The 27152-nt window shown below is 39.1% G+C and overlaps 1 protein-coding gene across 1 annotated transcript in view; it reads right to left on the bottom strand.

The window, feature by feature from the left end:
• MBP (myelin basic protein) overlaps positions 1 to 27152 on the bottom strand; it is an 82859-nt gene that overhangs the window by 55477 nt on the left and 230 nt on the right. The gene's annotated exons all lie outside the window — the stretch shown is intronic.

Genomic DNA, 27152 nt, shown 5'->3' with positions numbered 1-27152 from the left:
CTCATGTTCCAAAATACCATGAAATACCTAAGGAGCAAACCAGCAGCTACTGCATCATAACAGCTGGTGACAGACTAGAACCCCTTCTATTATTTCATACAGCAGTTTCAAAATGAGATGTGCATATACACTGCAGCTCTATATAGATTAATACGTACATACACAGCTGCTCTTGACTCAGACCTGATAAAAATTAGAATTGCATTATAATCTGCCTCAGTTTCAGAAGATATTTTTGGCCCAACTTTCCACTGTGGCTGTCACCTGGTGCCTTATGACTCAGTTCACCTGTTTTCCCATTATCCACCATGTGCACACCACAGTGTCCATATTACACAGCATTTTAAAACTTTGATAGGCAGCTATACAAATAACCAGTAGCTATCAAAATATTTGCAGCAAACAAACAGCAATATGAAAAATGTTATATATATACCCATTAGTGCAAGAAGAGGCTACTTGTATTTTGTTGCTATCAGTGCCTACTTAGGTGATCTTTACTTACATGGGAAATATCAAGAAATCCTGAGTTACAGTGAGCTGTACTCTGCAGGCACTACAGCGTCAGGCCAGGTTAAAAAGTGCAGTGAGGCATATTACATTTAGAGAAGCAGCTAAGTCCTCAAGGAATCATAGGCCTTGGAAATGGAAAGATGTACTCCAGAGTATTCAAGCCAGCTTTTTAACTACATTGCCATTTTTGCATGCTAGTTAGGAAGGATTTGTTTCTTTTCCTTTAACCACAAAGCTGTTACTCAAAGACTTAATTTTCTAAGTGACAAAACCACAAAGAAAAGTTACAACTTTTCATCAGAGATAAAATTATTATTCAAGAAGTGTTATGCTTCAATGAAAATTAAAGAAATCCAGAGTGAAGCACTGATTCGTACTGTCTGTGCTTTCATTTCTGCCTTTTACAATCTACTCCTTTTTCTTATTATATATATTTATCTAGTATGTTTAGCTTCATTCCAATGGAACAAGAGAAAACAGTGAAAATTCCCTTTCTTTTTGGAAAAGTGCCACACAGGTATCAAAAGCTGCAGCAAGACAACACAGACTGAGCGCATGGCAGCACAGACATTTCTCCAGTTCCTTCTGTCATTCATTCCTGTCCACAGCACATTACCTTCCCTCCACAAAACCCAGCAGCACTGGGGGCATGGTTATTGATTCTTCCCCCATGCTACATCTACAAAACTAAGATAAACAACAGGCACCACCTCAAAAGACAGACAAGAGCTTCTAGTAGATAAAACTAGATTTGACTGGCAATAAACCTTCATTTTGAATAACAGAAAAAGAGTAAGTTGTTGAAGGCAGTAACAATCTGGATAATCTGAACCATATCCATAGCAGTAGATCATACTGCTCAGCTGAAGAACTCTGCAAAATATTCCTGATTTTCCACTTCTGCAATGATATTCCCCTAAACCGTACCACGTAAGGCTACCTTTCATTTAATATTCATAAAATGTATGTATGATGTTCAGGCTATAGTATACCTTCAGGACAATCTATACATTGTCTTCTCAGAGATAACTGATTTTCCACAGAGTTCCATGGAAAAAATGTAAGAAAATTCTTTAAAGCATTAATATGTGCTCCTTCAAAATTGTGACACTAACACGACTGAGACAAGTATCAGTAAGTCTGTCAAATGCAGGGATTTTTCTCTAAATACCAAATACTCCTGCAATAGCAGGGCAGGATGCAAGTCAATTTTAAGAGTCATGATTTCCCAGTAATTTTTGTATTCTGCATCCCCAGATTAAGAATGTTGCTGTCATAAATGCTGGAAAAATTCCTTGTTACTTCTTATCAGACACCTCAATCAGTATCAAAATGTTTAGCTCCTCTTCATGGAGAGGAATTTCTACACATAGAGCTTAACACAGTCAAACAGATGAGATGCTGTGGACCACACTTATTAGCAGCAGAAATTCATGGAATGGCAGCTGGCCCTCTTCAGGTGAGCTGATATCTCCTAGACCTGCTTTAACAAGTATGTTCAAACATATTCTTGAACTCGATCATTAGTTCTTCCTAAATCTGCAGATTTCCTAAACCCCTTTCTTTTGATACAGAAACTCAAACACACACACTAGCAAGCACCAGGCCTCTTGCATTGAGGGTGAGCAGTCCATTTTAACCATGTCATACTGGCAGATTTGTACTCCTCAAACAAGACTACAGCCACCATTCAGAACAAGGTTATGCCAGACTGAAGCTGGCCTCGTGCTATCTACACAGCTCCAAACTCTTGTAAACATTCCAGGAACTCCTACACCAGTTTGTTCTTCAGTCCCCACCAGCCAAGAGAAGGATGCAAATTTTATCATTAATTTTCAGTTAAATAACTCCTTTAAACATCAAGAAAATCACAATCGTTATCTTCAGCTTTCTATTGCATCTTGTTTTCTCAGTTTAATTTTCATTTCTACAGATTTTTTACATGCAGTTTCTAAATGCAAGACCTACAATATCCTCTACTTCATAGTTTTGACAAAATTCCCATGCGTGTGTCAAAATCTTATTTAAGGTATAAGAAAGAAAAAAGAATATGACAGGGTGATGGAAAAAGAGAGGGCTAGAGTTTCCAAGGACAGTTTTCTGTTCCTCTCAGCTTCAACAGCACAGTGCTACTGCTGCTGTCGCCAAAACAGAACTTCAAAAGAAGTTGCAAACAAAAGGATTCTCATCACTAAACCCCAAGGCAGACCAAGGCACTTTTAAAAAGGTCTGAGATGCCTCAAACACATTATCCAGGACTTTGAAGAACTGAATTCAGTCTATTTTGAAACTTTAAAATACCAAGTAAAAACCACTGAATTCCATCTCAAAAATTTGCTCCATTCCATATTACAGTTCCACGCTATTTTGCTATGTTCTTCCCTTCTTTTATGAAAGGCTTTTTAAAGCTACTTCTGTTTATGGAGAAGTTTCACAGAATATTCTGAGTGGAAAGGGATCCACAAGAACCACGGAGTCCAACCCAAGCCAATGGCCTATACTGGAACTCATGACTTTGGTGTTACCAGCACCCTGCTCTATATTCTTACAAACTGGGTTAATACAGAGAATATCTCACCTTTACATGTTCCTGACCACACTGGGGTTCTCATATTCAGCTCAGAATGTAACAGATAAAGATAATTTATGGACCTACAGTGCTCTACTAGTCAGCTTTCACTAGTCCATACAGTAGTCCCCTATGCTGAGGATGGAATTTCAGTCATGTAATAGGAAGAAAATGAGGGATTACATTACTGATACAAGTCACAGAGGCTGAAGGCATTTGGGAGCAAGCTGTTAAAATGACAGCATTCATTTGGTTAACAAACCTACACAAAAAACAGGTCAGACAACCCTGTGCAAGATTCAAGAGGTTTGCATTAATACTGTGAACTGAAAAAAAAAAAAAAAACCATCTCAGGTGCCCTATGCATAGGGGCAAAGGGAAAGGAAAAGATTTATGAGTGACCTTTTACTTTGTAGGTACTCTATAAGATACTGCCATGATCAGGAATCCTCCTAGAACCACAAGGAATCTGCAAAACAAGTAAAGACAAGACACAAAAATATGCTCTGGGTCAATATTTTCAATTTCAAGTAACTGCCTTTCACTCTGTGCACATTAACCCTGAAACCGTACCTAGGAAACCTGGATATGAATCACAAAGTCAGGCAAGTACAGGCAGGGCTGTGACTTGTTATTTTCTCTGCCAATCCCACCCTGGTCCTATGGGGCAGAGCAACCATCATCACACCAGCTGCACAAGCCGTGCAGTGCCAACAAAAGATGAAACTGTGAAGAGTAGTACAAGGACCTACACCCACACTTGGGAACACAGTGAGGTTCAACAGCCTCCAGAACACCTGGAACTAACGTTATTAAAGAGCATGTGGTACCTGCTTTGAACCCAGACAGGTTTTCTACAGCTCCACTGCAAACAGCATCTGGCAGGCACACGGACGGAAGCAGCTCTTGACCTCAGGAATCAAACAGGAGCCATAAAAACACTCAAGGGACAAAATCAAAAACAGGTACTTTGGACACCAAGCACAAGAGCACATCTCTTTTAGAAAAAGTGTTCAAGCTGATTTCCAGAGCAGTCTGAAAAGTGACAGCTGTCAATATCAATGCCTTCACAGCCCATTCATCATCTTTATCTCATCTAAACTGACTGCAAATTTACTCACCTTTAAGCACTTATTTTAGCCACATGGTGAACAAGTGCAAATATTTCACTCTGTTTTTCAAGAAAAGGATGTGGTTTAAGTCAAAAACACAGTGTTGATGCTGCAGCCTCAACCCTCAGTGCACCTCCTTAAAAGCTTCATAAATCCATTGAACAATGTCAGTGTCTGGCCCCAGCAGACTGGTAATTTTCAAATGCCACCACATGAGGTCTTTCTGAAGGGTTATAACAGAAGTGTACAACAGCAATCCTGTTTTCTTCCCAGCTAATGAGGGCACTTCTATACTCCTGCATATTGATAAAATCTGAGTTCATATATCAGGATACCAATATACCAGAAAAAGATACTCTCTATTGTAAAAGCACAACAGAGATGCAAAAAACTAGCAGCTAGGTACAGAATGATGTCCAATAATTAACAGGTGGGAAAAAACCCAAACCAAAGCCATTTTAAAAAAAGGTGCAAAATAACAATCCACTAGCCAGGGAGAAAAGATGAGAAATATTTTGAGCTTCTTTTTCACGTAAAAATGCTTTTCAACCTCACATCAGAAGTCTCAGTTTGGCAGTTTGCAATGAATAAAGATCAAAATGATTGCCTCATAATTAGAAATCCTCAGTCTTGAATCCTCCTCAGAGGCCTATAGAAGACTGAGCGTGGCAGTAGACCTGGTGATTTGCACCTTTTATCCACAAGAAGAGATGCAGAAGGGGTGGCAGCTATCTGTAAGGAGCACATCTGGGAGACTGCATCGTTCCAAAGCATCATTCAGTGCAGAAGTTACCTGATGTCATGATACACAGAGGAAAGGCTCCAGTCCTTTTGCAGAATCCCACCAACCATGGCTATCTAAACCTGCATTGCTGCATTTGCACGATGCTTCTGGTTGTTTAAAAAAACCCAAAAACTAAGAAATTAGGCCTGAAGCAGTGTCCAAATCTGGTTCATCAAACACAAGGATGGATGTCTGCACTAATCCAGGAACAAGAGGATATTCAGAGTGTCTTATATAAGAAAAAAAGGTTTTTAAAAAATCAGTTAAATTCTATTTATCTTCTATGTATCTTGAAGGTATTTTGAGGGAAATATAAAATGAAAGCTATTACAGAGCATCTCGGAAATATTCACTGAAAAAGTGTCAAACCTAAGAACAGTAAACAACTCTTAGAGATGAACCTTTCTGCTGCATTACCAGCAAAACACCTTTTCTCAGCCCCTAGGTGTGAAAATGTTCTGGCTTTTGCAGTACTCCAACTGACAGTGCACAGGTATTTTTTGATAAAAACCCAGCACAGCTGACATCCTGGCTCTGCAGCCGGTGTTAACGTTGTTAAGAGGAAACGCACAAGGTTCCCCTTGTCAACGTAAATTGTTGACTCCACTGGCCCGCAGGAGAGACGTGGAACATGTGACTGTGGGGGCTACAAAGAGCTGAAGCACAACTGTGCCAAAAAAACATGCACAGCAGGAACTCAGCACCTAACACGAGAGGTTCACTCTGCCCAGTTCCCCAGCAGCAAACCAGGCTGCAGGGAAGGCAGAATTTCACTTCTGGTATTTCATTCCTAATTCCATTACGTGCATGAACCAGTCCTTCAGTGTGCAAAATAATTACACAGAACATGTGTCTGGGTCATTTCCTCAACACAGATGTAGACTGGCTTTCTTGAATAATAAAAATACCTTTGTAGTGCTTTTGTAAGAAGACAAAAACAGTAGACAACTTTAGAATACTTTCTCACTGTTCTGCTCACAATGGGCAAGAGATACAACAGACTAATTCAAATCCCCTTTGAGCTTAATGAGTATGAAACAAACTCTGAAACAACTGCCAGTGAACACCAAACATGAACTTTCAACTTCTTGGATTTAATTTTCACTTTCAAGTCTCTAGCTCACGAGGAAAGAAAGCTCAAAAGCAGCTATGTAAAAAGCATTCAAAAACATTCAAAATTGCATCACTTCAACTCCCTAAAAACTACCAAAACATTTTCAGCATTTAAAAGCAAAATTTACTTTTATTTGCCAAGAATTAAACTCAACATCAAGCAGTTAATTTTAGAACAGAGATTTTTCAGCACACTGAAAGTGCTTTAGGTCACTCGGCAGTCTCTAGCTCCATGAAGTATATTTCGAGGCCAAAGCTACAAATAATTGAACATACAAGTCGCCTGATGCTAAAATACATTACATTTCCCTGCAAGATTTGTAGGTCCAAAGAAAATTCTGACCACAGCACTCATCAATGTTTCTGAACTGTGGTAAAAGAAAATTACCAGACATTGCTTAAATTTTGTACAAAAAGGTTTTTTGGGGGCTGGTGGGCTGTTAAGAAGAAGGCAATTTTGCCTTTCCAAAGTGGCAAGGTATTTTGACACAGACATTTCATCTCATCATTCCATTCACTCCTGCCAAGATCCCAGCCTTGTCCCATCTCCAAGGAATGCATCCTCCCTCCTGACCATACCTACAAGCTGGGCTGCTCTCCAAACTTCTTCATCCTTCAAGGAACCGGACAAGGGGTGAAAGAGGGGCTAAAACCAATCCATCCCAGTAACACGAGGGGGGAGAAGAGGAGAAAACAAAACCAAACCAGCTCTTGGGTCCAACCCACCAGAGAGCTCCTTCCTCACTCCAGTCTGTATGGGAAAAGAAGGTTTGCTGTGTAACACTTGGTTAAGGGGGAAGCTGCCATGACCCTGCCACCATAGAAAATGAGGTCTTGGTGTGCACGTACCTGTCTATCCACCCAAGACAGAAAATTACTTTTCCATTTCCCTGTTTGATTTAAATAGGCCAATGTTAAATGCAGGATCTTGAAAGAAAATTAGTTTTATTGCTCTGTGCTCCCAGAATGTGCATACGTCCTCTGTGTAGGGTAAATAAACGCGCAAACACCGCTTAGAAGAAAATGCTTTCAAATGTCAAGACCTACAGGGTCAATATTTACAAAATAACCAACACAACTGCATTTTTCAAAATGTAAATAAAGATTTCTTTTCAGATAAGAGTTTTGAAACGCATTTGGTGTGGAAGCAAGGAGGGTTTTTATAGTTAAGGGAAACTACTAAAGGCACTAAACAGTTTGTATAATTGCAAAACAGTGGTATGACATCTTTTAACTCCCACATAAGTAAATTTTAAAAAACATCAAGCAACATGTAAAGATAAGTAAGGACATCGATCATGTTATCAAGGATCACTTTATCAATACACTACTAAAAGATAGTTCCCCACTATAAGACTACATTTAAAAAATACTTTCTACTAAAAAATTGTTAGAAACATTAAGATACTAAGTTTCATCAAAAGTTTGAGTCTAATGCAGACTCACCAGGAAAGTTAAGACACTAGGCAAAATTGAGTACTTGCTTGATAGTTCATGGAATAAACCTCTGCCTTCAGCCCTGTTACATTTTTTATAAGGTTCTTCTTGTCTGCATCAAACCCTAACCCTTTGTTTGCCAACCCATTCCATCACTCCCCACTTGTCTGTGGGTTGTCATCTCTCTCTCCCTTATATTGCCTGGTTTAAAGCTTTCCTCACCAGCCTGACCAGCCTGCTGTCAATGAGGCTTTTCCCTGACTTGGTCAGGTAGATTCCATCTGAGCAATCCTTGGCCCTCAGAGAGCAGCTCCATGGCTGTAAAAGCCAGATGCCCACTGTCAGCTGTGCCACCAGGGGTTGACCTCTAGAATCCACTCACTTCTGTCCCAGCCCTACGCCCTCACTGGGAGCACCAGGGAGAAAACCTTGGCTCCTGTGCCCTTGTTCCTCAGACCCAGAGCCATATAATCAGTCTCAGGACCCCATACCAGCATCAAGGCTGTCCCCCTATCAAGGAAGAGAAGTAGGGGGTAAGAGCCCAAGGATTCCACAGGCCCCCAACAGCATCACCACACCACCATGGACCCAAATCTCTCCCCTAGAAGAGAAAATACATGAGATGGAAAACAGTGTGCACAGTAATGTAGTTGCACCTTATGTAATGACCCTGGATTGATATTGATAAGATTGACAAAAAGGAAAGAGGGACCATTAGTTTTTAGAACCATATTAAAGCCCCTCAAGGAGTCTGTTTCTAATGTGCTTAAAGACCAGAAGTTACCTCCCCTTCCCATACCTCACCAAATACATTACAAGTTTCTCAGAAGTATTAGTCACCTTTGCAAATATTTTTACAGATAATTTTAAGAGATAGAGCTTGCCCATAAACTCTCAGCAACTTCAATTCTCACACAAGTCAACCAGCAGGAAGCAACAGAATGATAAATGCTAATTTTTGACTTCAAAATCAGCTTTCAGGTACAGCTAGCTCTTCAGAAAGCCACAATACCATCCCAGAAATTTGTTCATCTGATATCCAACTGTAGGCCCAAATAGGACTGACCTTCCTTTCAGCAGCCCACTGTAAGCCTTTCAAGTATAAATCAACTTCTAACTACCAGATAGCTGTCAATGGTACATAAATAAAACTACTTACTAGAACACAGAGAAACAACCCAAGAGATATTTCCTAAGAAACAGAGAATATACAATGAAATGTATGCAATACTTACCTGAATATTTTTAAAAAGCAACTTCAAAACACCTATTAAAATTAATTTATAGTTTTGCTTGAAACACTTGAAGAAAGCACAATGAGGATCCCTTCCTCATTTTTCCTAGTTACCTTAACAACCACAAAATGCAAAATCTGAAGAGGAGATTAACTGATTTCAGAAATATTCTATCTGTCAGTCATTTTTCAAGAAACTGTCTAAACTGAACCAGAAAAAGTGTCATAAAGCAAATAACTCAAAACAATGCACCTAATTAGCACTAAAGCAATAGAACCCAAGTCAGGAGAATGTCAAAAATCTAACCAAAACCAATTCACACCAATAACAAGGAAGAAATCTCAGAGCAATAGAACACAAATCCCTCAAATTCTCTCAACACAAATAAAAACTGCTCCCATTCAGTTCTTGCTTTGACTTCTATGTCCTTTATCAGGAACAGAGGAGCAGAACCCTTGCTGGCATGATTATTTCCCTTTCACAATGTTCATATGCACTAGACATGTGATGGAGCAGCTTTGGTGGGCACCGGGAGTCCAGCCAGGGTCAACCCACCACATTTTCTGAAAACAAACAAGAGAACAATGCTTCCCTACATGTTTTAAGCCAACACAGAGGCACTCTCACAAAAACTACTGTGCAGAGTTACAACTGCACCAATATTAGAAGAAAAATTGACCATTGTAACACATGTATGAAGCTGCATGCTGAAATATTAACCTACATATTCAACAGGTGAACTTTCCCATTTCAGAAGGGAATAATGAAGTCTAAGAGGCAAAATATTTTGGAAAAAAAGCACAACAAACCCAATTGTTTACCCAAACATGCCCAGAGAGATGACATTTTAATTTTTTATTTTCAGCCTGTTTAAAATGTCCAAATTAGCATTCAAATTGTATTGACCACCATGAGGGGGAAAACAACAACAACAGATCCTGAAGATCTGGATGTTAATGAATGGCAGAAGCCAATTTCATTAGTTGCCCCACAATTCAGCATCTGATCACACTGGGGCTTCCAGGCATTTTAAGGGCTGTCACTCAGAGCCTGACCCATCACTGGGCTCTGGCTACCAGGCCACCATCTGGTTTATTGTACCAGTGGCACTAACACCTCCAGATTTTGGTGCCCTCCTCTGGAGCACACTTACAGTCTAATGCAGCCCAGACTGTAACATGCAGATATGGGTATGTCAGATATGCAATCTGATCAATGCTTTTCCAAAATTCCATAAAATGATGTGGTGAGCTTCCAGCAAATACCAGTGATTTCATATGCAAGGATTACAGCTAAAATGTTACATTTTTCTCCATATATCAGTAATTTAACATGCTCCTGACCCTCAGAAATAATGATCTCAAGTTAAGTATTGCTGCTTACCACTTAGTGGTAAGACAAACTTTGAGAGCCCAAGGAAATGACTCACTCAGATCTCACACTCAGTGCTTCTTCAGTCCCAGGTGACACCTGATTCATCTGCAAATACCTGCTATTACTCACCTGGAACTAGGGAAGGTTTTCCTGTGGAGTTAATTGCTGCCGTTTTTGTACACCATATAAAAAAAGACTGTGGTCAGTAAGCATCTACCCAAAGTGTCTCCAGATGGCAAATATGGTAAGATACAGGCTCCATAACAGAAATGGTTCATAATCCTGTCCTCATACCTTTTGCAAAGCATAAGCAGCTAATCTAATAACTGAATTTAAAAACCCCTATCTGCATAATGCACAGTCCTGTTCTTCAGGAACATTTCTTGTTTTGTTGCAGAGACAGTATGGTTTTAAACAGCTGTAGCTACCATTTTTCAAATACATAAAGTCAAAAAAGAAACTAAACCTGAGAAAGATCAAGCAATATAAATCTCATACTGACTGTGAGATAAATGTCCATTTTCTCTAATACCAATGTAAATAAGTATCAGAAGTGATGACGTTGAAACACTCATGTGCATGTACAGACAGGAGAAATGGTTAAGACCAGAAATACAATTTGTGAGCAACCAGCTTATTACTCAGTGAGCCAAAAAACAAATAGAAACTGTCATTTAAAAAGATCACAGAATCATTCAATATGCTGATTTGGAAGGGAGCCACAAAGATCATCACATCCAACTCCCGGCCCAGAGTCACACCATGTGCCTGAGAGCACTGCCCAAACACTCCTCGAACTCTCAGGCTTGATGCTGTGACCACTTCCCTGGGGAGCCTGTTCCAGTGCCACAACCACCCTCTGGGTGAGGAAACTTTTTCTGAAATCCAACCTAAACCTCCCCTGACACAACTTCAGACCATTACTTTGGGTCCTATCACTAATCACTAAAAAGATTATTCAATTCACCACAGTTTGATTCATTAGTGTGGTTCTAGTAAGAACTCTACATCTTCAGGAGAAATATTGCACTGAAATTCAAGAGCTATGTGTTGGAAAGAAAAAGAAAAAAGGTAATTTAAATAAGTGCTACTTTGCACTATTTATAGTCATCATCTGTGGAAGCCCAGGCTCTTGGGGGAGAGCATGAAGCTCTACCAGCAAGCATACCTATTCACTGCCTGGGAACGTCTCCAACTCCAGGCAGGAACACTTGTTCTTTTTTTCAACTTCCACCTTTTCCTACAGTGCCTAATTTTTTAGATCTTTCCTCTTTTATAGCTATTTAACAAAAAAAACCTAAAAAACCCCACCAAAAACAGTAACAGAAAACCAACCAACAACAACCAAATGACCAAAAAACCAAAACCAACTACATAAAAACCCAACGACAGCTCAGCCAGACAGCATTGCCTTTTTTTCTGTGACCAATCAACATTTACTTTGTACTGTTACACTATACAGGCTGCTATCACTCTGTCAAGACTTGGTAACTCTGTGACAACTGCCCATCTTTCTAGAAAGGTTTCAAGAAATCAAGGATCATCACACAACCAGAAAGTGCACTTCACACCTCTTTTCTCTTTTATGTGGATTTGTTCCAAAAGAAGGCCTCAGTATTTTTTTTTGTCAATAATTCAAAAGTGCAATACTTTACAGAAGGATGAAGACTGTCAAAGGTAGGTACATTTTGTACTGAACAGAAACCTCTGCATTAACATTGAAGGAGTGATAATGCATTGGTAAAAAGAGAGACATGCTTTACACGCAGCATTTCAAATGCTTAGCTGTTTTTCTTTTTTTAGATGACATAACAGTTTTAACAGTAATTTTTCCCCATGGATAGAAGGTGTGTAGGAACACCCTGCTTGGATTTATCAAGGGCAAATGGTGTCTAACCCCCTGGATAGCCTCCTGTAATAAAATGACTGGTTTTGTGGAGGAGGGGAGAAGCATGACATCATATCCCCTGACATTAGCTTGGCCTAAGACACAGCCTCCCACAGTCTGCCACTCTACCCTTCCAGTCAAACCAAGAAGATACAGTCTGGGTAGGTGGAATACAAGGAGTGGGTAACTGGTAGCACCACCAAGCTCAGAGGACGGCAATCAATGGCACGGAGTCCATCTGTCTGTCAGCCAGCAGCAGCATCCCTCAGGGATCAACACTAAATATCATTTAATGTCTTTATTAAAAACCCAGGTAATAATAATAAACTGGGGGTACTGGTCAGTACACAGAGGCAGAGGTGCTCTTCAGACACGAACCTTGACAGGCTACAGAAGTAAAGAGACAAGAATCTCATGAAGTCCAATAAAGACACATGCAAATCTCTGCAGCTGAAATGGGATAACTCCATTCATGAGGATCGACAGGGGTCAAAATGGCCTGGAAGCAGCTTTGCAGAAAAGGTTCCTTTTTTTTTTTTTTTTTTTGCATCCCTTTTAATTAAGTAACTACAAATGGTTGCATTACAGGTGTTTGGAACTGATGAGCAGTTCCTGAAGTACATGGGAAAAGCAGGTGCTATTGGCAAATAGGTTTAACTCCAGTTCTCCTGAACTTGGGCATTTGAGAGGAAAGAAACACATGGGCCCCTATGGAGCAACAAGAAAAGGCTTTGGAAGAACAGATGTGTCAATTGTGTGACTCTTTTTCCCCTCTTGTTCTGTTTTGCTTCTTCTGTAGACTCAAAAGATACTCTGCTCAGAGCCAGTACTCCCAGCAGGGATGACAGCTTCCTGAGGGAAAAGCTGTGGCCAATACACCAGTTTAAAACCACTTGAGCAGTCACAGCTGATCACAAAGACTTACAGAAAAACAGGAGCTTGACTGAACAATGAAGAATTCAGGATCAATTTCTCTCCAGAGGGAAGAGTTTCTGGCCTCAAAACCAAATGAGTGAACTGCATGAAAGACTACAAAAACCCTCAGATACTACACTCTCTCAAACACAGGCAAAAAAATGCAGTCAGACAGTACTTGAAAATTACACCCCATCAAAAATGTTAAGAGACTTTACAATGCCAGGAACAGAAAACATTCCAACTTTTACAGAAATGGAATCACTAGGTTTGGTCTCTACTTGGTTTGCTGTTTTGGATTTTTTTATAATTTGCATAGAAATAACAGGAAAATAAACTAAAAAACAATTGTCATAAGTAAATAAAGTAAATTTTGCACTGTTGACAAATTAAGATACTATTCCCATGACAGTGACAACGCTGGTTACTGAAGAGCCCAGGTAAATAACATAAGATCAATTCCTGGTCATAATGCATTTCTCAGTGATCAACAAATAACACCTTGGATTCAGCTAAAACAATTGTCATTGAAATCCAATAAAATAATTACTAGATATGTCTGATAGATATCAATGACACTTTAATTAAAGGACTGTGAAAGTACTTCATTATAAAAATTTATTTTTGCCCATCTTTTACATACTCTGATTCGACATCATTAATGTAAGAAATTAGGATCTCCTTAAGTCACAGTGAGCAAATCACACAGCCCGATAAGCTCATGTTACCTTCCCACTGCAATAAATATTTACATACATGCACTTCTCCCTACCCTCCAAGTACTTTCAGATGAAAAGGAGCCTGGTAATAGAGAAATTAGTTAAAAGCTGTAAGACTTCATGAAAGTTCAACAAATCATCTTTATCAGCATATAAAAAGGTCTTCAGTTCAAAGCTCTACTGTAAGTCATATTAGGGGTGATTTAAAAGAAAGGCTGATCATTTAAGTAGAATCTTTTCCAATACAAAAGCTCATTTTCAAGGCTAGACACATGACCTTTCCCAAGTAACATTTACTGTAACCATTTACAAGTAACCAAATCCTTAGGAAAAACAAATCTTCTGACAGACCATGAAAAATTAGAATCAGAGTTAACAGAAGGGCTCAAGGGAAAATTCTCCTTATGCTATCAACACCCAGTCTATCCCCAACTCTTTCTGGTTTTTTGCCACTCAACTTTCCTCCCCCTGAAGGAAGGTACACACGCAAAACAAACTGATTGCACGTGGAATCCTTTTTATCTATAGATAGATATAAACACAAATGCACAAATATCAAACAAATATTAAAATGCACAAAATATTTAAAGTAGAACCTCCAGAACCATGAACTGGACGACTGCAAGTGCAAGAATTATAAACTCCCAGCCAACCTGAATCTGTGAAGGACTTGCTTCTTCAGCTGGATCCCTTCAAGTTTATGGTGCCTAATGGAATTCATCCCAGCATACTCAAGGAGCTGCCCAATGTCACCAGGAGACCTCCCTTAAAGATTTTTCAATGGTCTTGGGATGTTTTCAGTGATGTCTTGGGAATCTAGAAAGGTCCCAGCTGACTGGAAGCTGGCAAATGAAGCAGACACTGATCTCTCCTCTCTGGTGATCAGTGACAGGGCTGAAGGGAATTACCTGAATGTTGTGTCAGGGGACGTTTAGGCTGGGTATTAGGAGAAGGTTCTGCACATAGGCAGGTGGCTAGGCACTGGACAGAGCCAAGCCTGAGACAGTTCAAGAAATGTCTGGACAACACTTTCAGGCACATGGTGTGATATTCTTGGGGATGTCCTGCGCAGGGCCAGGAGCTGGACTCAGTGGGTCCCTTCCAACTCAGGATATTCTGTGATCCTATGAAATATATCAGGGTCCTTAATTATGGTGTGGTATGGAGAGGATGAGGTAGAAGGGCAAACACTGTTTTCATCTCCTGTCCACAGGGCCAGGCTGCAGAGAACACAATTCCTTAAACTACACTGTTGTTTTCCCAAGGTTTTGCTCACACTGCCCACAGCAAATCCCATTACATTAACGTGCAAAATCTATGTTAATGCACTACTTGGCTGGGAATTTTAAGAGCACAGACGTCACACAGTTAAAGACTGCATTTCCCTCAGCAACTGTTACTTAGTAACCCTCTGCACATAAATAGAATTTTACATCACTGCATATGTGTTGTGAAGGCTAAAATCCATGCCTTGATTCTATAGGCCAGCAGGAAGGAAAGGAGTCATGTGGGCAAATGTAAAACAAAGTAGCACCAACTATTTTCAACTGCTTCTCTAGGCAGAGAATTTAACTGGAGAGAAACCTGTGGGTAAACAAGAAGCTATTTCCACTCCCTTCTTTTGGTGGTATTTCATCATAAAAAGGAAGCAGATAGACCTTGGACAGAGTTTCTGGTATTATTCATGTGCTGTGCAGTGGGGACTGCAGACATAAGCACAACAGACCATGCAAAGCTCTCCACCTTCTCCCCTAAAGGTAGTATAACCCAAAGGCTATGTAACTTCTGGGTAAAATTGGTACTGCCAGAGCCACAGTCGAAACAAAACTAAAAAAAGCTGCATGAATCAGATCCAGGACTGAACAAAACAGGTGGAGCATTATGGAAAAAAAAAATAAATCTTAAAATAAATCCAGATTAGCATTCATCGACTCTAAATACAAAAGCTTAAATAGCTGTATTTTATTAACATATATATTCAATCCTTTCCATATATAGGCTAATGACAGTCTAACTCAAGCAGCTTGAATCAATATGGTACTTCATAATCACTTTAGACCCAGAGACTACCTTTTTAGCACTGAACAAAAGAGGTGGCCTGCTGGAAATACCTAGACATCTTTTTAATTCAATTCCCTAGCACTGCAAATATAACCATTACTCAGCTTAGTCTCATCCTTTGCCTCTAGCACCCTGCAGTTGTAGCTTCTTAAATGATTTACTATAATAAAAGTGGATTATCTTGACAAAAAACCTGTTTGAGTTATACATAAGCAACAAATGTATTCATTTGAAGAGGTTACAGGTAAAAAATATTTGCAGTTATTAAACCAAGTGAATAAGTATAAGCATATAGATAAGCAACACACGTAATTTGCAATTCTATTTTGCAAGTTTACAAGCCCTAAAGTATAGCACTTCCCCTTAAGTGCAGCATTCAAATAATCATTTCTTACTTCTTCTGAACAACGACAAATTGTTATTCTAAAACAGGATTTTAAAAGCTTTAGCAAGCCAAAATATTCTTAACTCTCAAAATTCTTCCCCTCGGCTCTCATCCTGGTAAGAGGTAACTCAACAGATACAAAGGTTCTCCTTGCAAAATCCCAGGGAATAAATCCTTTGGAATAAGGGTTTCTACTTAAAACTTTTTTTTTCCTGTCACCTTAATATTAGTAACATTGTAAGAAGCAAGACGTATCAGCACAGATCAGAAATCTTTACTCCAGGAAAGCATCAAGCAATTTCTTTTAAGAAACAACATTAGGCTATGAACCATGTTGAGGTTTGAAACTAACATTTTGAAACTAACACATTATATCATGACTAGGAGAAGTCCAGATGCCCAGAGCTGTCTCTGAAGTCCCCATTTTCTTAAGGCCACAAGACCCAACTAGGCAGTGCAGCAGCAGAACTGAGAACCGAGCAAGAGACTCGGCCAAGTCTTACTCAGCGACTGGGACAATTAAATGGGACAATTAAATGGCCATCTGGCTCCAGCACAAAGACAGCAGCTCTGCACCTGTTCTACCAGCCCACGGTTTGCAGGCTGCTTGGTTAAAGCAAGCCCATGGGACAAAACCCAGAACAACTTGTCATCTGCTGAGACCAGAGCTCAAAGCTGGGATCGAAGCCAAGGGCCCCTGCTCCTGCTGGAGCCATCTCCCCTGGGGGCTACATGCGAGACATGTTCAGAGGGTCCCTCCAGTTCCTTACATACAGCATCAACAGACATCATCAGAAATTATCAAAGACGTGCAATTTAGTTGATACAAAGTCTGTATGTCAAGCCCTACAGGCTCCCCAAATGCCATAAACCCTTTATTCTTCCATAGTCAGGTGACTCAACAGCTGCAATAGAATATTATTACATTATTACAGTATTAACTGCATTATGCTATGGCATTAGGAACTCTGCACAATCCCAGAGCAGAATCTGATGCCTGGAAGATCTCAGAATCCCTTGCCAAAGGCAGACATATCCCTTGCTCCACTGGTTGTTCTTGTACTTGGAGTATACCAGCCAGGACACCAGTACAATCTGCTGAGAGGGTATTAGAAGCCAGAGCTCCCCATCCCAACTGAACACATCCAATGACTGGGATCTTGTGGCCTCCTTTCCCCCAGGCTCCATAAAACTTTCATTTTATACAGTTTTATCAATCCTTATAAAGACTACTTAGCATAGCATAATATAAAAATAATAAAAAATGAAAAATAATAGACAAAATGCCAGTGAAAAGGAAAAGAAGGCAACAGACAGAAAATACATATTGAAGAGACTCCTGAATGTAGTTCTGTTCCTTCCCTTCCTGAGAAGACTGCAGGAAAGTAGAACACAACACTGAGGTCAAATAAGAGGGAAAAGTGTCAAAGCCTAATTTTTATTATTTTCCTTGCCAATACCCTTGCCATATAAATATATGGCAAGAAATTTGTTGAAGCACATATAAAGAAAAATGTTTTCTTTCAAATTTTTTTTAATATTGTATTGTAGAAACAAAATATCAACATTAAAATTAATTTGTCGAGTAAAAGTGTCCTGAAGCTGAGTGCTCAGGACACATTGTCAGCACCTACAAACAAATACACTTCACTTAAGCCAATCTGAATGTAATGGATTACAGTGGATCAGATCCATCTCAAATAAAATACATAACATAGGTTTTCTCCAAACACAGATTTGATTCTGAAGGAAACTGGAGATTATTACCCCACCATAGGAGAAGATCTCCTCTCAGCAAGTTTCTATCAGCAATTATCCTGCAGCACATGACAAGTTACTTATTTCAGCACAAAAATATAACATTGTGTGCAGCCTTGACCTAGAATCTCATCTCATGTGACCAAGCTCCACAAATAATGTCAATCATCCCAAATACACTGAGTTTTCTGTGCAGTAGTGCACCAAAGATGAAACAGTTGCTACTTTATGCCATGGGTTTCATCTACTGTGAGCTCTGAAGCCTCTCCTAGAATATGAAGATATATTTATTTATACTAGTACTATATATTTGTTAAATATAAAGATATTTAACTTTAACTCAATACATATTAAGTATTGAAATATATTAAATATATTTTATGATCTATAAATATTTCTCAACTATTACAGGCACTGACTTGAGATTCTGAGTCTCACATGCTCTCATCTTCTCACATCTTTCATCTTCCAAGTCTCAAAAACCCAGAATTGTCTGGAATTTCAGACAAGAGTCTAAAAGAAAAAAAGTACTGATTATTCAGGCTTTATCACTGTGAACCATAAGGCAAGCTTCATCAGCAGTAGAAAGCCCTGGCTTAGCATTAAGAAAACATTCAGTCTGTAGCTCACAGGGAAGATCAGAATAGACAGACTCCCCAGCGTGAAAGGCTACTGGTGTTGCCTTTTGAAACTAATGCAGAAAGCACATCTGCAGCAATACAGGCATAGAAGTATGGTATCAATACCTGAATATACACTTGCATTTATACATAAATATTTTTTTAAATATACACTTGTACTTTTTTCAATATGGACATGTGCATACTTACATACATGTGCACAAAAGAAACAAAAGTGGGATTTAAAGTTTTTACAGTTCTGCTTCACACTGACAAATTTTAGCCACATTTCCCCAAAAGGACTGCACAAAAGTCCTTGCATTTGATGCATATAACAAATTCTTTAACAGGTACAAGGTACAAATGCAAAAATCCAAAACAACTTCATGTCAAAACAGTATATAAGTGTCAATGATAGTTGGTCATAAAAATAAAAGAATATTGTTTTGATTTTCAGCTTTCAAATATTGACCATGGCACTACTGGTCTGCTTTGTAAAGCAATGTACTGTGGTAGGCTGAGAAAGTTGCAGAAAGTCATATTATAACATGAAGAGAACTGGCTTGAAGAGAAAGTAATTATTCCAGTGGATATGTGTTGTCAGAAAAGTGCCAATTTTCTCTGTTTTCTTCTGTGGTGTTCACACCTTGTTCACACCTTCCTGATCAGACTGCCTCTTAGCTGGCCATCTCCTCACTGTTCCTGAGCACTGTTAGCAGCTAAACAGCATTTCTAATACCTCAGAAAAATCAAAGCAAGGCATTTTGACTGCATCAGAGGTGCTGCCCGAAAATAGCACGCAGTAAGAAACTGGGTAAAAGAAGCAGAAGGAAGACAAAGGAAGGAGCTAGACGGATAAGTTAGCTATGACCACAAAACCAAACAAGAAAAACACCAAATGACTCAGATTTCAACATCACCATCTCATTTTTTTATTCAAACATCTCCAGTACATTGGTAGTTCCATAATTCACCTAAAAACGTCTGCACCACCGAACAGTGACTCTATCCCTGAAGCTCTTACTGAACAGGAAAATCTGAGGACCCAAAAATGGTGACTATTGTTTTGATAAGTGCCTGCTTGAAGATACATCTCATTAGTGACAGACTTGCTAAGATTTCTGGGTCTCTTGGGTCTTTTCAATGTTTTTTGAGCTGCCTAGAGTTCCAAGCAAGCTGAGTGCCCTCAGGCCTCCCTAAATTCAGTTTTCAGTTCGAAGTCCCGCCACACCAGCCTAAACATCACTGTGTGGCACTGTGACAAAAATGCAAGATTTCCATTATTGCCTCTTCTTCATTGCAGCTGATGCTCAGAAGTCCCCCTAATCATCCAAGGTAACTGGCATGTAACTTGTGGCTTTTAGCTCTTTGATATCTTTAGGGTTGCTGCACTGAAAGATCAGATTTTTTTAAGAACAAATCTTATCTCAGCAATCAAGAGTAACATCATATTATTCTGCTTAAAAGTTTTTCAATTTCGTTTTACAAAAACATTTTTTTCCTTCCCCAGCAAACGCTACCGAAGTATTTCCATCGACCAGACAGCCTGTAACAGTTAAATAAAAAGGAAAATCATTCCATGGCATTTCTCCTCAAAGTGGAAAAATCCATTTCTGAACTGTAGCTGCAGACAAGTTAAATTTATTCACTGTACAAATAGCTCCAATTACTCAAGAAATCCAACTTCTGAAGTGCAAAAAGAAGTTACTGTCAGCAATACTTTGCATTGGAAAGCCCTACAACCTTTTCCTTCCAATCTCCATTGCACACTTGCTGAATTTATGAATGAGAACAAAATTCAACTCAGCTTAATGTGGAACCCCTCTTTTCTCGTGGCAGAATATTTAGCATCTGAGATGAGAGTGTTTTGACTTTGCATTGATGCACAGTGTGAAACTATGTCTTACAACTACCCTATCTGCACAGTCAGTTGCATTATCAGAAATACACTTGTTAGAAGCTGAGAATTAAAATGAAACATGGCTCCAGAACTCTTCCTCACAGCTGCTGCCCAGGAGCATCAAACAGCACTGAATTAGCACTAGGAGGAAAAAGACAAGAACAAACTTTAAAATGCATTTTTAACAGGTTTTAGTACTTTAGTAAGTGCTACAGGGCAGGTTTGCCAGTCACTGTTTAGACACTGGAGATTCTGCTGTGGTTTGACACCGGACACCCAGAGGTAAAATTTGGCCATCTTCTAAAAGGGTGAATACATTTCACCACAACTTATTTTACAGATATAACTGCATCTTAAGGTAACACATTACTGCAGAAGATTTTTAAGCCCTTCTCAAATACAACCAGGGTCAAGGTAACAAATCAGAATTTTCATCTGACCCAATTTCAGAGCAAGTGATACAACATCACTGCCACAAGCTGATCCACAAGCACAACAGTAAAAGCACAAAAAGTTCTGTGAGGAAGGAGGACACTGCTCCCTTTCAGGATCGCCACGTCACTTACTGCTTCCTCAAAATTAAAAATATCAACAGCTTTCTCTTCATTTTTATGGCATGAAGGTGCCAAAGCACTGAACAACATGTTCTCAGGCTGAAGTATGGGCTGATTTACTAGAAAAGTCGTCTCAGCAGCTAGAACAGTTCACAGAGAGTTCACAAAGAATGCCTACTGCACTACACCCCTGTTCTTCCAGCTCCTTGCTAATTTAAGTGGCACTGGCATTAAACTCATTTGACAGGACATTTATCTAGTTCTGCATCAAAGCTAACAAGGAGGGAACTGTAGAAAACTACCACAAAAACATGGCATCTGAAGCACAAGACCTTAAAAAAGCACAGAGTGCACTTCCCTCTTGTAGTCAGTTCTGCAGGCTGAGGGTAGGAGAACAAAGCCCAACACCCCACCTCCTCCCCAGCCAAAACCACAGCCACTGCACTTCTTCCTTTTAGACCCATGCAGGCTTCGCCAGCTCAAGACCCAAACCAAGGAGCACTAGGACTTAGCCATTGCATGCAAAACTGAAAAACACACTTGCAACTTATTTTATGCAACCATTGCCCACACATTTACTCACTTTTTCACTGAAATACAGATCTAGTGGTATACTGCCATGGTTATAAAATTCAGGCAACTCCTTAAACATTAGCAGTGTGTGCTGTGGCAGGGCCAGAACCTGCTCCTCACTTGTACCTGCCTTGCTTCTCACCTTTTATCTTTTCCATCCATTCCTTGCACAGCAGAACACTGTACTTTCAGTAGCCTTCACATGCACCAAAGGCAAACATGGAAGTGTAGGAGTATCATCTTCAGTTCAGGTACAATTTATTGTCCTCCCAAAATTTCAATGAGCTTGCTATATTTTAGACATGAGAAAGATTAATTGCTGCAGCCACAATTGACTGTACTAAATTCAGCACCCAAACAGTTTAATGAACAGTCAATTATTGAAACCCATTACCTGGATTTACACACAAGGTGTTCCTTTAAACTTCATAGTAGAACTATTTGCCCACTGAAACATTAACACAGACTTCTGATACCATACTGAGTGCTGGTGTTAAGGTTAATTTTTGAGGACAGATGTCACAGCTACTTCATGCTTGGCATTCTCAGAGGTTTCAAACAGTAAGTCATTTCTGTATCATCTCACCAGCAGAAGCACATCAGTGCCTGAAGGCTCCACTCAAGGTCTCCAAGCACTACTATTAATACAGAATGACATTGCCTCTATCCCAACAAACCATCCAGTTAGACAGCATGAAGGTTAAGAAATTAAATAGGAAGACAGAGAGAGCACATGAGGATTTGCTCAAGGGCAAAGCTAGGTTGATGGTAGAACATGAGGAAAACAGACATCTATCAAATTCAACTGGTGTTGTTGAACCTGACTGCCCAGAACTTCCCTTCACACCCTTGAAGAAGATTTGCCTCTTTCAAAAGCAGCAGTTCCTTGTACCAGGCATCAGCATAACCACACACCAGTTGGTCATAAGGATCCTACAGAGCATATCTAACTTGCAAAATTGACTGGTAAAAATGCTCATCAAATCTCTCACAGAAAACACTGGTGCTCTCAACACTTTAAAGCTTTTTTCTCCTTTTTGCTTGCCTTCAGAAAACATACTGGCTCAAGGAGGAGCATTTTAATCTATCCATCAAATAGCAAAAATTTCACTATAATAGTTCCTGTGCTCTTTACTGCTTTACAGGAAAGAGTAAAACTCTGAGAAAACACACAATTACACTGCAAAATAAAAATAGTGGTATACAACTTTGCTAGGAAGAAAAAGTGAGAAGGCTTTGTGATTAATTTTGGTATGGTAATAAGACTATTTCTTTTTGTTTATTTTTTACAGAAAAGTGTACCCCAGACTTCAAAATCCATACAATATCTATGTTACATCTCTCAAGCTGTATGTACTAAAAATAATAAACTTTTATCTTACAAAAGTAATACTTCAGAGCAATTAACTAAGCAAGTAAAAGGTGTTTCATCTGTTGGTTTTTTTTTCCTTTTTTGATAATTTATGATGCATACCAAGAGGAAGCACCTGGTATGCATCATACCACACATCCAGCTCAGGCCTGTAAACAGCCTAAGCCATGAGAGGTAGTGAAAGCTTTTATTCTTGCAGATCACTGAGCATGTATGAGATGACCAGTTCAACTACCATCGTGTGCCAGTCATCTTAATTTCAATTCCCTTTCACCAGGAAGAGACAAAAAATTTTCAATCAGTGTTACCCAACTGCAGCCTTAGGGTGCTAATTTCACAACATTAGCAAGGTAATAGGGGGAAAAAAGAGGAGAGGAAATAGAATCTCCTCTAAAGCAGCACAGAAACTGATTTACTGATACATGGTCACCGCAGTAATTTAGCTTGAAGTAATTATGCTGAGCTCTCCTTAAACACTGAGAACCTGTCAGTTTATTAAAGTTATATCAAATCAACCACTGCAAAACACACTATAGAATCTAGGTATATAACACAGGGCAATCAAAGGCAAGATTTTTCAGTCTTGCCTTTTACCCAAGTCTTGCTGGGTAATAAGTTCATTACCCAGCAAGACTTGGTCATTATTAACGGATTATTTTTAGTTCAAAGAAAACATTAAATTGCAGACTGAATGCCTTATTCATCATTATGTCTGTTTTCAGTTTTGGCCTGCAATTACATTTCCCAAGGCTTTTCAGAGCTGACTACCAGAAGCAGCAATTTGGTTTGGTTCTTCGCTGGTTTTTTACAGTTACATAAAGAACATGAACTACGCAGATAATTCAGCATTTCCCATAATCTAATATGTCCCAGGCTTGTATAAATTTCTTGAGCAATCCCTTGACATGGCAATGCAGTGGGTTTTGATCTTTCATAACAGGTCACAAGCTTTATTTCCAGCTCCCCACAGTACTAGGTGACCCTGGAAACCAGGCTACGTGGACCAGGTGCATTTGGAAGTAGTTCTGGAATAAGTGGGACAATGCCAGAAACCTTCCTTCAAACCCTTCTTCCTGAACAATCGAAGGGCCAGTTTTGACAGATAGCAAGAAAGTTCAAAGATTTTGGGACGGTAACAATGTGCTGTGCAGAACTCGAATGAGGAGTTACCAGAGAGCTGTGCTGTTATAACACGGGCAGCTTTAGTCATTGCAGAAGAGATTGTGCCACTTTGTAGCGTAACGATGACAAATCAGCACACAGCAACTGGAACGCTGAACCAGTAAAACTCCACTGTCTGCTCTTTTTACTCCTCTACATTTAGCTCTATGAGAAGTTAAAGAAACTCAGGGCAATAAACTCATGGCAGCCTATTCATTTTGTTATCGTCATTCTTAATTATATTTATGTTAAATTCAAACTCAAGTATTAACACTAAGAGGAAAGTAAACAAAATAAATACTTAAACATTTACTAATGCATTAAGCAGATGCAAAGTCTAGTATCATTCAAAGTAAAAAGAAAAGATAAAATGTTGAGTTCATTGAGGAATGTTTTTGTGTCTTACAAAACTCTAAAAAAAGCAGGTCCATTAAACATACTAGAAAGAAATCCCACAGAAATGAGGTAGTGTATGCTACTGCTGTGAGTAAAACAGAAGGGTTTTGTAAATACTCCTCCACATTATCTATGTCAAATATTTTTCAAAGTATTCACTTAATTTCACAATATCTCATTATTTAATAAATAATCACTGTAGCTTGCCATATCTATATATCAAGAGGAGAACAATATTTTGAAGGAAGTGTTACAGCATGGGAAGCCATCTTAATGTCTTCTGTAAATTTCCTAATTTGAAAGCATATTAGTGTCACCTAAGACAGTTCATGAAGTAATTGCTTTCCAGAAGTCAATTTCTAATTTTTTTAATTCAAACACACAAATTTACTAAAAGTAAAGTCAAGCTAGATGCCAACTCTTAAAACCACCAAACCAACCTAATAGTAATTGCTGGATTAAATGACATTTACTGGACAGCCAAGAACGGGAATTGCTGCAACTGGCAACAGTCTCTTTAATGTCACTACACATAAAATAGCTTTGTGGAGGAATAGTCTACCATTCCAGGAGCAGTACAGTGACTGTAAATCTGACCTCAAAGGTTCAAAGAAGCTGCCTAAAATAATGTTTTTCCTTTGGACCTACAGTTTTGTGAAAGGGCTTACAGTAAACAGCCTGCAGAATGAAAGTAATGAAATTTAGAAAGATCCTTGGTGAGATGTTTGCCTCTTTCTTGCAGTTCTATTACTATGAGAGAGGAGAGGCAGTTCAGCATTTCCATTGAAGTTTCTGTAAGCTGTCAGCAGGTCTAGAAGATTAGTGGGAAAACCGTTCTAATCTACAGCAATATTGAACAACAACAAAAAAACCGACTTCAACTTTGAAAAAAATAAAAAAAAAAAACCAAACCAAACTGTTTTGGCTAATGCCACTAAGAAATTTAATGCTGCCTGAAAGTACTGAATCAAGAATGACTAACTACAGGGAATCCATAGTAACACCTTAAACATGTATTTCCTGATTTAAAATCTATGGCCTTGTAATTTCTTGTGGCATGATTACTGTTTTAGATAAAGGGAGATCATGCACATCTCTGTGCATAAAGGGAGATTTTGATCAAGCACTGACAGTTTGAAAGTTTAGGGGTTTGGTGTTTTGGCTTTTTGACCTTCTAGGAGGATGAGTGAAGGACAGAAGATATTACTACAGTAGTTAGTTCCCGCTTCACAAAACAGTTTTGGTAAACTAATGTTATTTTGATTGCAGAATCAAGTGTTCTCCATGAACTGATTAGGACAAAGAAGGAATTTTAAAGAACTGCAGCCATCCATTTCCTTCTAGTTCTGTCCTATATACCAAGGGCAGACTCACGGTCACCACCACAGAATTTGTACCTCCTTGCACAGGCTGTTACAATTTGAAGAATTTTTAGCTTTTTAAAGCCAGATGTGGCCCACAACTCACCCACCTGCCATTCAGATGCCTCAAACACGTGATCCCACAGCAGGAGAGAAGCTACAATGTGGGTTTTTTTAACCAAATTTTATCTCCAAAGACCAAAGCAGGGGGTATTTGGTGCACTGCAGCCCATCAAGCTCTGTAAACTTAATGTATCATACCTGCAGGATCTCACATGCTTATTTAGAAAGGATCAAAATACTTGGCTAAATGTTTCTGTTTGGTGCATTTGACTTTTCTGCACAACTGACTTTTCTAAAGGGCAAGTCTGCAAGACCAGGCACCACAAGACAGCAACTTGAGATTCATACCATTGTTTGTCCTCAAACTGAAACTTTGGGACTCAAAAGCATTTTGCAAAATACTGCACTGACACAAAACAAAACTGTATGTAGCCAGCTGTCCTCTGTTCCTGCTGCTTTCTCCCCATCCCTTCCAGTGTGACTATGCATTTTCCTAAAGGAGATGGCAAGGAACTGATAACTGTATGAGTTCTAGTTTGTATACCCTTTGAGGATAGCTGATAATCTGCCACAGCAAAGCAAAATACCCACATTGCTCCAGATAAAGCCCAGAACTATCTATTTACAACTCATGTCCAAAGCAAAGGGCAATAGCTTTATACAGTGTGGGCTTAGACTGTAAACTTATTTTTGGATGAGGATGTCTAGAGGAAAGATAGCAATAGCTAGCAACAAGCAGTGGGTTGGTTTGTTTTTTTTTTTTACTTTTAAATATCTATAGAAAGATGTTCTGTTTTAAGATGTGTGAAATCTCTTCCGGTACAACATAGAAAAACAAATAAACAAGATATTATCACAAGGCAAACAGAATACCACATTATGTGCAGAATAAACAACAGTGTCAGCAGATGCCTAGGAATCAAATACTAACTTTTAATGAACATTTTGACAGCTCCTTTTTTTTTTTTCCTAGGGAGGAGATTTTTAAAGCTGTATCTCCTTGGATTGACACCCTTGTCCTTAAAAATCCTTTTATTTTACCTATTTTTTCACAGTGTCTTTCTTATGGATGAAGCCAATTTTATTGCCCAAATGAAAAACTGTCAACACACAGAATGTAACTCTGCTCACTGACTCCTAAAAAAGATACTGTACAGTATCATGATTCTAAGTCCCTTTCATTCATTAGCACCATGACTGAGAAGATTATTATCTACTATGGATCAAACATCACATCTCTCACTAAATCCAGCAGAACAAAATCTTCATCTGGCCACATCTCATAGGAC

Source organism: Geospiza fortis, unplaced genomic scaffold, assembly GCF_000277835.1.
Source record: "Geospiza fortis unplaced genomic scaffold, GeoFor_1.0 scaffold206, whole genome shotgun sequence".
In the NCBI taxonomy this organism is placed as follows: domain Eukaryota; kingdom Metazoa; phylum Chordata; class Aves; order Passeriformes; family Thraupidae; genus Geospiza; species Geospiza fortis.
The sequence above is the reverse complement of the archived record's forward strand: the minus strand, read 5'-3'. Positions and strand labels throughout refer to the sequence as shown.